Here is a 13,817-nt window from a genome sequence, read left to right as displayed (position 1 = left end):
GTCCTACCTTAACAATAGGAAACAAGCAGTCCTTTGGGAGAATAAACTATCCTCCTACCTACCAGTCTCCCTTGGAGTACCTCAGGGCTCCATTCTCGGCCCACTTCCATTCTCAGTGTTCATCAACAACCTTTACCTTAGCAATCCCTCAAGCTACTTGCATACAATATGCAGATGATTCCACACTCATATGTTCTGCCAACTCCACATCTGCACTACAATCCCTAACTCAGATAGTATTCAACTCAGTCGAGGCATGGTTCCTAAAATGTTGCCTCCTTTTGAATGCCAAAAAAACAAGCTATTACTCTTTACACCTAACAGTAAGTCCCCCCAATCAATTTCTCTATCAAATCAAATAATGGCACCATTATAACCCCAGACTCTACCACTAAACTATTAGGAGTCTTAATTGACAGTAACCTTACATTTGATAATCATATCAATAACACTATAAAATCTGTAAATAGAAAATTAGGCTCCCTATATAGAATAAAACCATTCTTAACAGCAACAGACAGAGCTACTATTGCCCACTCCCATTTAATCTCCACTCTTCTCTATGCTTCCCCCATTTACACCAACCTGAAGAAAAGTAATCTCACTTAAACTAACTCCTATAATAATATTGCAAGGTTTGCCACTGGGAACCCATTCAGAACCCATCACTGTCTGAAATTAAAGCAACTTAACTGGCATGAACTAAAAAACATTCTGATACTCTCCCGACTTACCATTATTCATAGGGTATTGTACCAGCCCAAGAACCCACCGATACTCATTAACCTTGTTACCCCCTATGTAAACCTCGACTCCTTACGCTCCTCCACAACATTCTGATACTCTCCCAACTTACCATTATTCATAGGGTATTGTACCAGCCCAAGAACACACCGATACTCACTAACCTTGTTACCCCCTATGTAAACCTCAACTCACTAACCTTGTTACCCCCTATGTAAACCTCAACTCCTTACGCTCCTCCACAACATTCTGATACTCTCCCAACTTACCATTATTCATAGGGTATCGTACCAGCCCAAGAACACACCGATACTCACTAACCTTGTTACCCCCTATGTAAACCTCAACTCCTTACGCTCCTCCACAACATTCTGATACTCTCCCAACTTACCATTATTCATAGGGTATTGTACCAGCCCAAGAACTCACCGATACTCACTAACCTTGTTACCCCCTATGTAAACCTCAACTCCTTATGCTCCTCCACTGAACTACTGGCTAGCAATACCAAATCTAATAAAATGGCAGGTGACCCCTTGTTTTCAAATACTACTGGAAAATTCTGGAACATGTTGCCATCAGATCTAACTGCACTTCCCTCCTTCCCACTCTTTAAACAAAGGCTGAAGCAACATCTTATAACTAACTGGTTATGCCCTTGTTGTTACCCTGACTAACTGTCTGCATTCTTTTTTGCCATGTTTCTATATCCTCCCACCCCTTTACTTTTTCAAACACTACTTACCCCTTAGTAGCGTAAACTACTTTAAACTATTTCCTAAGAATAGGAGATGAACTATCTGTGAACATATTTGTTAACAACCTCACATACATTCTGTAGGGAGTATCTTATTCCTTTCAAAGTTCCTGTATTTCTTAATTAGCTTATTTTACTGTAGCTAAGGCTCTCTACTGATTTCTAACGATTGTATTATTTTTATATTGGTGTAAATATTTCTCTTTCTATATGGTATTGTTTCTTAGATAGTATTGACTTTGGAACTACTGTTCTCTCATGTACTGTTTGTCTTACACTTTCATGTTTCCTTTTTCTCACAAAATTGTACATTATAAACATTTAAATGTTACTGTGGAGCTTTTCTCCCCGGGCCTGTGCTGAAAATGGAAATATATCCAGTTGGACTAGCCCGGTTAACAAATGTAAAATAAAATAAAAATAAAAAATAAATAAATAAAGTCCCAGTCTTTTGTAAATCTCTGAAACTATCGACTGGTAAACTGGGTACCAAAATCTCTGAAACAATTGACTGGTAAACTGAGAACTGCTGCCAGAACTAACTTTGTGTGGACTACCATGAACTGAGAAATGACGTTTCATCTTAGTAATAACAGCACTAGACATTAGGTTAGGCAGCACATCGATCTCAAACCAGTTCGAATAAGAGTTTACCAACACTAAGTAATGATGATTGTTCCACTGAAATATGTCAGTTGCTACTGTTGACCAAGGTAGTTCAGAAATTTGGCTTAGCTGAAGTGTCTCCTTTTGCAAATGTAGCTTATTTCTGTTGCATACTGTACAAGAAGAAAGCACCTTATCAATGTATTTTGATAGAGAAGGCCAAAATACTAGTCCTCCCACCCTTCTTTTGGTAGAGTCGGTACCTGGGAGGCCACAATGTAAAATCTGAATGTATTCACGTCGTAAGGAAGTAGGAACAACTTTTGGACCTTTGAAAATGATACCATCTTCTATCAGCATCTCATCTCTGTATGGAAAGTAATGCTGCACTTCTGGTGGTACACATGCTTGCTTTGATGGAAATCCTACACTGAGGAAGTGGTAGAAAAATAATGCACTTCCATGACATCAAAGTCAAAATTCTCTGCATCAAGCTGTTCTGTAGTATTTCTGGGTGATCTGGATAAGGTATCAGCCAGATAAAGAAGTTTACCCTTTGTACAGACCATTTCAAAACTGTACTTTTGCAGCTTGAGCATCATTCCTTGTAGTCTTGCTGGAGCAGAATGCATAGGCTTCTTTAAAATAGTGACTAAAGGTCGATGGTCCAGTTTCTATCTGGATAGCTCGGCCATAAATACAATCATGGAACTTCGAACATGTGAACACAACTGCCAAAAGTTCCTTCCCGATTTAAGCATACTGCATCTCAGTTTGGGTAAGAGTTCTAGATGCGTAGGCAACAGATCTGCTCTACTGAAGAATAATTGCACCAAGACCGAACTTTGAAGCATCACAGGAAAGAACTACTGGTTTGTGAACATCATAATATCTTAATGTAGGCAGGTTAGCAATTTGCTGTTTGAGGTTATCAAATGCTCTCTGGTGTTGTTCTAACCATGACCATGCAACATTTTTGTGTGCCAGCTCTCTTAAAGGTGCCGATAACTCACTAACCTCAGGGATAAATTTGCCCAAATAATTAACCATACCAAGAAAATGCTATAAGGCTTGGACATTGTCTGGAGCTGGCATCTCAAGAATGGTTGCTTGTTTAGAAGGATCTTGTCGTAAGCATGTACTGGTAAATAAATGACCTACATAAGTAACTTCTGGTAATCTGAATTTGCACTTCAGAGGATTGAGCTTAAAGTTCACTTCACGTGCTCTGTCCAGAATTTTCATTAGGTTTCTGTCATGCTTTGCTTCACCATTACCTCCAACCAGTAAATCATCAACTATTACTGCACACAGTAGCCTGAAAACATTTGCTCTACTGCATGCAGGAAGACTTCATGGGCAGAATTTATTCCAAAAGGCATCCTGAGGAATCTGTATCTATCAAATGGGGTACTGAATATAGTCAGTAGTGAAGATTTGTGATCAAGCATCACTTACCAAAACAAACTCTTTGCATCAAAGACAGAAAAAAACAGTGGCAATTGGCATGAGGGTTGTAATCTCCTCGACTATAAGCATATGATGATGAGGTCTTTTTAATGCCTTGTTCAAGTCTCTTGGGTCAATGCATATTCTGATTTCATCTGAATATTTCTTACGAGCAGCTTCCATGGATGACACCCACTCAGTTGGATCTGTGACTGCACAAATCACACCTTGCTGCACCATTTTGTCTAACTTGACCTTGACTTTCTTCTGCATAGCTATTGGGATTCTCCTTGCTGGTTTGACCACTGGACTGATGTCTGGGTCTACTTTCATGGAGTACACAACTGGAAGTTTGCCTAGCTTGTCATTGAAAACCAGCATACTCTGAGAAAATAGCATCACTAAAGCTGGAACTGGGACATGTGCTTACATCATGTACTTCTTTGGTAAAAGAAAGCAGTTTCTTTCTCAAACTGTCTCAGACCTAACAATGACTGCACGGGTCTCTGGACCACATAAAATTGCAAGCTTTAACTGTTCCCAGCAGAACAGCATGAAAGCATTACTGAGCCTTCGGTTTGCATCTCTTCATCTCCATAAGCAACAAGCTTAGCACAGCTTACCAAATTAAGTTGCTCACCAGCTTTCACTTTAGCAAATGTTTCTGCTGACATTACATTACACCCTGAACCAGTGTCTGCTTTGAGCTCCTTTCTTAATAACTGAATGATGCTTGCTTAAGTTACAAAACTTTTGACAATGGTTCAATTTTTTTACATTTGTGGCATTACTGACAAATGCTAAGCACTTCTCTCTTTTAGACTCATGGTTGGCTCCACAATTACAACAGTTAACAAGACTTGACTTGGGTTTTGCTGACTCACTCTTATACTGAGCCCTTTTTACTGAGATAATCTTGGAACTTGCCATACCTACAGAGGTTGCTGCTGCCATGTGCTTAGGCCTGTTTCTGCTTGCCATGTGTTGCATGCTGTCTATGTTTGCTCTAGAGGATGTTGAAATCATGCTCTTATCACTTGTAAGCATACTTGCTTGCCTTTCTGTGAGCTCATGCATTTGACAAATCTCTATGGCTTTACTCAACATTAAATCACTGTCACAAAGCAAGATCTTTCTCACTACAGCACTATTAATACCACACACAAGCCTGTCCTTTATTAACTCATCTTTCAAGCCACCAGATCTATACTTTTAGCTTTGTTTCTCAGGTCAGTGATATAAGCTGCAAAAGTTTCACCTGGCTTTTGGTCTCTTGTATAAAATAAGTGCCTCTCTAATGTAACATTTGTCTGGGGGTTGCACATTTCTCTAAATTTACATTTTAAGTTCTCATGGTCCTTTCTTGATTCAGCTAGTACCACAATATGACTGTTTTGCACTTCTCCTGCATATACTTCTGGTGCATACACAAATGAACACTCTCTTTCAATGGCTTCTGTCACAGCTAATTTAAGTAAAATTAATGCCCTTGTACGTGCATCTTTGTCAGAAAAAGCTGCTTGTATGAAAATATCCTATTCCTGCTCGAATACCCTTTACTTTTCTGCTATATTATGATCAAACACAAGTGGACCTGGTCTGTGAAATGCCTCTGTTATATCAACACACAGTAGTGAAGGTGCTTGAAATCATGTACAAACATACATATATAAATACATATATATGCCAGAACTTTATGCCAGTACTTGTAATTATGCCCAATACCCCAACAAACTCTTTAAAATAACTGTACTATGCCAAATAAGTCTCCGTAGCACAAGAACACTCTGAAATCACTGTACTTTGTGAAACCACTACTTATTAGTGTAAGAAATATTTCAAAATGACTGTACTTTTCGAATAAACTGTACATGGCAGAAGAAGTTCAGAGTAGGGAACACTTGGAGACATTTGCACTTTACAAATAAACTGTACACAGTACATAAACCTTTCAAAATGGCTGTACTTTGCGAAATATCTCTGCGCAGTATAAGAAACACTCTGAAATGGCGGTTTTCTGCGAATAAATGCACACAGCACAAGAAAATTTTTTGAAATGGCTGTACTTTGACTGCACTTTGCAATATAACTGTACTTTGAAATAATGGCACCATAATAACGCACATACTCTGCAAACACTTTGCACACTCTGAGATACTTCAAACAACTCTAGTTATGCTTTGAATGGCTTCAGTCAATGCGAAATAGTAGTTTGTGCCCAAACACGGTCTTTTACTAAAAAACATGCAGTTGCCTTGCCCTTCAAGCCTAATTTGCCCTTTTACTGTACTTATGTCTTTTTAACCTCTTATCCCGCTCATTGTACTTTTCTTGTGCCCATTTTACTTTAAACATGCTTGTTATGCAAACCAAAGATAATTCTGAGCCCCACATGAATAGTGTTGCTAGTTTTTTCAAATATCATGGTTTTGAACATTTTGTTTAATTAATAATGCGATTTGTGCTTTTGTTTGATTAATAATCTGCTTTTGTGGTACTCGTTTAATTAATAATGCGTTTAATGCCTTATAAATATGCCATTTCATTTTCTTGGCCAAATAAATAATTTGTCAGTTTTCTTTACCTTTAGCTCATTTCTGGCCCTTTTTTGTTTGTCTGTACTCCATTTCACTCCAGCTGCTTAGTCTGCCTTCACCTTCAACTCTGCACCTCATGGCTTGGAGAAGTAGCTCTTCTAATCCTGGTTCTGACACCATGTCACTCATCTGGTCAGGATAAAACAGACGAACATTCGTGGGTTCTCTTCAAGCAGATTTATTACACACAAACACATCAGAAATGAGGCTTTGTAACTTAAACTTAAATAAACTTATAAATAGACTGACTTCCACACTCATACATGTCAACACTATGGCTGTTCTCTCAACATGGCACTGCCGCCATTTGCTCAGTATTTACATGCACATGCCTACATCAGGAAATGCTTCTTAAAGGTACATGCACACGCTCTGATCTACAGAGTACTTGCATGAATAAGAGCAAATGTGTGCACATATGTATGCATGTGTGTATGTAAAGTGTGAGAGAGCGACAGTAGCAGCAGAAGCATTTGAGGTTTGCATAACTCTTGGCCTCTTAGCTCAAGTTATCTGGATACAGCCTAAAATAAAGGAGGCACAACAGTTCAAAATAAGAACAGATATTACTCTTATAAAACTGCAAACTTGCTAGAATAATAGGATTTGTGTTAGCATGCATTTTCTGAAGCACAACTGTGTTTCTGTTGGGGGGGCTAAGATCGAGCAGTGGCAGCACCAGTTAAGCAGTTTGCATACCTCTCCACCTCTTAGCTCAAGAAATCTGAATAAAGCCTAAAATAAACGGTGCACAATAGCTAAAAAAATAGTAACAAAGAAATATTGCGCATACAAAATTATAAAGTTACTTGAATAACAGGAGTTGTTTTAGCATGCATTTTCTGTAGGACATAAAGTCTGAAACTCAAATGTTTGTCATTATGTAGCGACTTCAGTCCACAATGACTGGCAACAAACCACACATTTTAGGACTAAGGGACCCCCCCCCCCCCAAAAAATGAAGTATATAAATGGATATGTTTTAAAAACATTGTATTTTGGATGTAAAATACTTCCTCCAACACCATTTACATATACTACAGTAAGTTTGAAACATTAGGCAAAATTGTTTACACAGTAACACACCATTTTGGGCATTATTGCTTGCTTACTCTGACTGAGAGCTTATCCAAATGGAAGTCCCCAAGGGATCTGTTTTAGGGCTTATTATATTTAATAAAGTTTTATTATATCTTCCTGTCTAGCAAAATATGCTGACAATATCAAAATTTGGTACCTTTATAACATGTCCAGCAACTGTATATAAATTTAAAAATTATTTTATGAATGTAGTTGCTTAGCCAAAAGAATGAGGTTTAAATCTTAATAAGGACAAGTACGGGGGTCTTATATTTTGGAAAGCCATCTATAAGAGCAACTGTTAGTTTGAGGATGGCTGATATTTTATGACCAGATTACAAAGATTTTACGATTACTATGTGCAATAACTTAACATTTAGAAATAAAACACAAATATCTACATCTAAAGCAACAAGAGTATTCGGGTTAATTTATGAAGAACTTTTTCTCAAAAGCCAGTGCCTTGAAGACAAAATTATTTGCAGCTTATGTATGGCCAATAATAGAATACAACTCATTGTTTTGTGATTATAGTAAGGGGAATCTGCATATTTTAAAAGATATACAGGTAAATATACCAGACAATATCTTGATTTGAAATATCTTCCATAAAATGCAAGAGTAGAACAGACAGGGCTTTATTCTATTAGTTGCAGGTATATGCATAGCAAACTGTGACTTGCTTTTAGAGCACACTGAGATGAAGAACTTAGCATATATCAGTTTCTTATGTTCTCAACTTACATCTAGAGGATGGGATTACACTTTTAAAATTAATAAGTGTAAGACCTCAGTAAATTCAGGGTTCTTAGCTAATGCAACAGTTTATGTGAGGAATGAGTAGTCTTTCTAACAAAATACTCAGTATCCACAGGGGAGCCTTGGGCACGTGGACCATTAGCTAAATACATTTAATGCAAACATGGAGATCCAGAAGAATAAAAAATAGAAGTTATGTCTTACCATAATGTTCCATCTGTATTGTTGATCCTCGTTCAGTCATTACGTATGGGGTATCGGTTCCGACCTCAGAACCAAGCCGGCCATCTTCCAAGCTTGCCTCAGTTACAAACTCTCGAGCTAAACTCTAACCCAGAATTCCCCTCTCCCTGTTACCTCAGACTGAGTTTCCAAGTCAAAAGAAGGTAGAGGCTACCTTTGGTCAAATGACCTAAGAGAACCGGATGGTGAAATCCACTAGAAGCCACAGGAGGGGAAGGAGGGAGGGTCGTAATGACTGAACGAGGATCAACAATACAGATGGAACGTTATGGTAAGACATAACTTCTTTATCTGATATTTTTAACCCTCGTTCATTCCTTACGTATGAGACAGAGTCCCCAGCTACCTTTATTCCTGGGAGGGTCTCATGGAAGGACATTCCTGAGCACCATAGAACCAAAAGATGCTCTTCCCCTGGAGGCCAAATCCAATTTGTAATGATTGATGAAGGTATGAGGCGTAGCCCAAGTTGCAGCTGCACATGTCATGTAAAGAAGCTCTGGCATGAAAGGCAGCAGAAGTTGCCACCGACCTTGTCAAATGAGCTTTCATGGTAGTAGGCAATGGGATATTACGTTGTGTATAAATGAAGGTCACACAGTCTTTCAACCATCTGGCCAATGTGACCTTAGCAACAGCAGATCCTAATCTAGGTCCAGAATAGGCCAAAAATAACTGGTCAGATGTACGAGAGGACCTAGTCCTGTTCAAGTAGAAGCGGATTTGCCTGTGAATATCTAGGGTATGTAGGCAATACTCTCCTCTGTTTGAATGATTGGGAAAGAAAACAGGCAATTCAATGGTTTGATTAATGGACATCTCAGAGATCACTTTTGTCAGAAATGAAGGATTAGTTCTCAAAGACACTCTATCTCTATGAAAAATCAAGTATGGACTCTTGATGCATAAAGCTTGAAGCTTAGAGATACGTCTGACAGAAGTAATGGCGACCAAAAATAAGAAGTTATGTACTCACCATAACGTTCCATCTGAGTAGGTAAACTTCATTTGTCAGCAACCTATGGGTTATCGGATCCATACCGGATCCGAGCCGGCAGTTTCCAACAGCTAAGATCCGAGCTCTAAGCTCCTTCCCCTTACCCTTAACTCCCTGCCATCCCTTCCTGACCTCAGATCGAGTTTGCCTAAAAGCAAGGCTTGCAATCACCACCTGTCTAGGGTAAATTGGGTACAATCTACCGTGAAGCAGGAATATCAAGAACATCCGAAGAGGACAGGGGGACGGAGGGAGGGACGGTTGCTGACAAATGATGTTTACCTACTCAGATGGAACGTTATGGTGAGTACATAACTTCTTAATCTGAAGTAGTTAACTTCATTTGTGCATCAACCTATGGGACAGAGTCCCCAGCTACCTGAATCTTGGGAGGCCCTTAAGGAAGGATGTTTTGGAGCACTGCGGAGCCAAAGGACACTCTCCCTCTGGAAACCAGATCTAACTTATAGTGGTTTATAAAAGTGTGAGAAGAGGCCCACGTGGCAGCCAAGCAAATGTCATCCAACAAAACTCTAGCTCGAAAAGCCACAGAGGTAGAAACAGACCGAGTTGAATGGGCATGGACTCCCTGAGGAGCAGGCCCGCCAGAATTCTCATAAGCCAAGAGAATACACTGAGAGATCCATCTAGATAGTGTGACTTTAGAAACAGCTTTCCCCAAATTGGATTTAGCAAAGGACACAAACAGCTGATCTGAACATCTATAACTGGCTGTCCTGTGCAAATAAAATCTCAACTGTCTGTGTACATTCAAAGAGTGTAACTTGTATTCACCTTTATTTTGGTAATTGGGAAAGAAGACTGGCAAATTAATAGACTGGTTAATGTTAGCCTCGGAAGCAATTTTGGGAAGAAAAGAGGGATTGGTCCTGAGGAATACCCTATCCTTGTGGAAAGTCAAATACGGAGGCTTAGCACAAAGGGCTTGAAGCTCCGAAACCCTTTTCGCTGAAGTAATAGCGACTAGAAAAGCCATTTTCCAGGATAAGAATTTAAGATCTACCGAGGCAGCAGGCTCAAAGGGAGAAGCTGTTAAGGCCGGGAGTACCAGCGATAAGTCCCAAGGAGGGATCACATCCTTCATCGGAGGTCTTAGTAGGAAGGTGCCTTTTAAGAAGGCCTTACACAATCTGGATGAGGTCAAAGGGCCAAGATCACATCCAACGTGGTAATGAGTGACTGCTGCCAACTGTACTTTGACTGTGGAAGAGCTAGCACCTTTCTCAAACAGTCCCGATAGAAATTCCAGCACAGCTGGTAACGGAGCTGTGAAAGGATCCAGATTCTGATGTTCTGCCCAAATAGAAAAACGTTTCCATTTGCTACGATAAACTTTCCTAGTAGACGGCTTGTGAGCCGCCACTAGGATCGCTTTGACCGGGGAAGAGATACCGGGAGTCCGAACTAACAGTGGAACTGGATCAACCAAGCAGTGAGCTTGAGGTTGTCCAGGTTCGGGGTTGGTAGACCCAAGGGGTGAGATATCAGATCTGGGGCAGGATCTAGAATCCAGGGAGGATTCACTAGATGCGACCACAGATAAGGGAACCATGCCTGACGAGGCCAGAATGGTGCAATGAGGATTATTGTGCCCCCCAACCGTCTGGCTTTCTGCAGAAATTTCAGCATCAGGGGAAGAGGCGGGTAAGCATAAAGTAGACCGGGAGGCCAAGCATGCACCAGAGCGTCTCTTGGTGATTCCCCGGGTGGGGGAATTAGAGCGAAGTAGGTGTTACACTTCGTGTTTGAAGGAGAGGTGAAAAGATCGCAACAAGGTTGACCCCATTTGGAGAAGATCTGCTTCGCTACTTTGGGATTCAGAGACCACTCATACGGCGAGAGGATGGTGCGACTCAATTTGTCCGCTAGGATGTTGGACCGGCCCAGAATGTGCATCGCTATGAGAAAGCGGTTGGTGGAAATCGTCCATTCCCAAACTCTCATGGCCTCTCGACAAAGTGGATAGGACCTGGTTCTCCCTTGTTTGTTGATATACCAAACGACAGACATGTTGTCCGTTTGGATAGCAATAGTCCCGACAGGAAGAAGGCTCTGAAGTGCTTGCAACACTAACCGCACCGCCCTCATCTCCAGGACATTGATATGCAGTGAGGTCTCCGTCTTGTTCCACATGCCTTGGACAGTCCTGCCGCAACAATGCCCTCCCACCTGAGGCAAGAGGCGTCTGTGGTCACCGTGGCTAGGGGAGGGGACATAGAGAAGGGGCGCCCCTTTTGGAGGTCCGGAAACTGGAGCCACCATAAGAGGGTGCTCCTGCAAACCCTGCTGAGAGGGACAGGATAGCTCAGGGGATAACGCAGGAAGGACCATTGGACTTGGAGGGTCCATTGCAGAATTCTCATATTTAGGTGCGCCATGGGAAGGAGATTGATGGTAGCCGCCATCGAGCCCAGGGCCCTCAGGACCAGTTCCGCCGGAGGGGTCGGACAATGAAGAATGGCCTGCACATGAAGTCTTAGGGATCGAATATGGTCCGGAGTTAAGAAGGCTAAGAGCTGGTTTGTGTCCAACCTGGCTCCAATAAAATCTATGACCTGAGTTGGGAGTAGGGAGGATTTTCCAGCGTGGATCGTGATTCTCAGCCGGGGAGCTAGGCGAAGGAAGAACTCCCTGGCTGTGGAGAGTAGATGCCTTGTGGGGGCGGTCAGGAGCCAATCGTTCAGGTAAGGGAAGACCTGTATTCTCTGCAGTCTCAGGTGGGCCGCTACCACCTCTAACACCTTGGTGAACACCCTGGGGGCTGTGGTGAGACCAAAGGGGAGGACCCTGAATTAGTAATGGCTGGCTCCTAGCCTGAAGTGGAGAAACCTCCTGGATCGTCTGTCCATTAAGATGTGGTAGTACGCATCCTTGAGGTCTATGGAGCACATCCAGTCATTCTCCTGCAAGAGGGGGAGAATGGATTGAAGAGTGACCATCCGGAACTTTTCTTTGGCTATTGCCAGGTTCAAGAGGGATAAGTCGAGTATCGGTCCTAAGTCCCCCGTCTTTTTTTGGCACCAAGAAGAACCTGGAGTAAAAGCATGATCCTTATTGGTCTGGGGGGACGTGCTGGATCGCTCATTTTTCTAGCAGCTGCCGAATTTCTGTAGCTGCAGCCTCCTTCTGATCGGGTGAGGCATCGGGGAAGCACTTGGGTCTGAGAGGGGAATGGAAAAACAGAATCTCGTAGCCTCTGGATATAATCCGAAGCACCCAGCGGTCTGTCATGATGGACTCCCAAGCTGCTAGGTCCTTCGAGAAATGCCCCCCGACTGCCTCCAGAGTGGAGCAGTCAGGTAACCCCTCAGGGTTGCTGCGTGGGCCGATCAGAGAAAGGTTCTCTGGACCCAAAGTTCTTTGGGCCCCCTCTGCCTCTAGGGCGGCGTCCACCCTGTCCTCCTCTGCCTCTGAAGGATGGGGAGTCCGGAGCAAAATGGGATTGCTGAGACTTTTGGAACCACATCTTCTTCTGTCCCTTTTGGTTCTTTGAGAAGGACCTCTGGGGAGCAGAGAAGCGGACTCCGATGGCAGACAACGTCTTCCCGTCTCTCTCGTTCTGGACCAAGGTGTTGCGTACGGTCTTGCCAAAGATGGCAGAACCATCAAACGGGGCGAATGATGCCTTGAAGGGTTCCGCAAAATCACAGTGGCGGAGCCAGGCCTGTCGCCTTACTATGATGCCCGCTCCGCTAGCTCTAGCGGCCCCTTCCATAGCATGGCACAGTAGCCGCATAGAGGTATTGGAAATCGACCTGAGAGTGGCCATTCGGGTAGAGTACACCTGCTTGTCCTCCACTGACATGGACTCTGGGGGCAACCCGGCGTATTCTTTAATAAGATCTCGCTGGAGCCGTATGACGTGTGCCATGTAGTTCAGCGACCTTATGGAGAAGGTGGCTGAAGCAAACATCCGCTTCCCCAAACGGTCCATCGCCCGAGACTCCTTGCCAGGGGGATGGACCGAGGGACTCTCTTGGGCCAGTTCCCTTTTGGTGGCCGCCGCCACCAACATGGCATTTACAGGGCTTCCCTTGCTCCAATGAGACCTGTCTGAAGGGGGGCTGAGAATTCTGCCGGGCCTCTTAGGGACGGGCTCCACAGTGTCTGGCTCCTTCCAGGCCCTGGTAGTGATCAAATCTACCAGGGAATCGGCCGGAGGGAACACCCAAGAGGTAGACAGGCCTGCTTCAAATGCCTCCAGGAACATGGACTCGTCCGAGGTAGGCTTTGGGGAAGACCACCCCCCCCCGATCCTGAGCATCTCTATGATGTCTCCAAATGAGACGTCTTCGGGGGGTGATCTTGGGGAACCTTCCCCTTCCTCCAAATCCATGTCCTCTGTTAAGGACTCAGGGGAGTCCAAGTGACTCCTTTTGCACTTGCGTTTGTGAGGAACCTCCTCGGGGGGGCTGTCCGAGGAGGCCTCACCAACCACATCCTGTTCCAACAAGGGAATGATCTGGGACAACTGAGCAGGCTGTCCCTGGGGCCGGGTGATGGAAGTCAGACCCGTTTGCGGGGGAGTGCAGCATGGAGCGGTAGCTAAGGCCGGGGGCCTGGA

The sequence above is a fragment of the Protopterus annectens genome, chromosome 15.part0 (assembly GCF_019279795.1).
Source record: "Protopterus annectens isolate FY-2018-M chromosome 15.part0, PAN1.0, whole genome shotgun sequence".
Taxonomy (NCBI): Eukaryota; Metazoa; Chordata; order Ceratodontiformes; family Protopteridae; genus Protopterus; species Protopterus annectens.
This window is presented reverse-complemented; position numbering follows the sequence as displayed.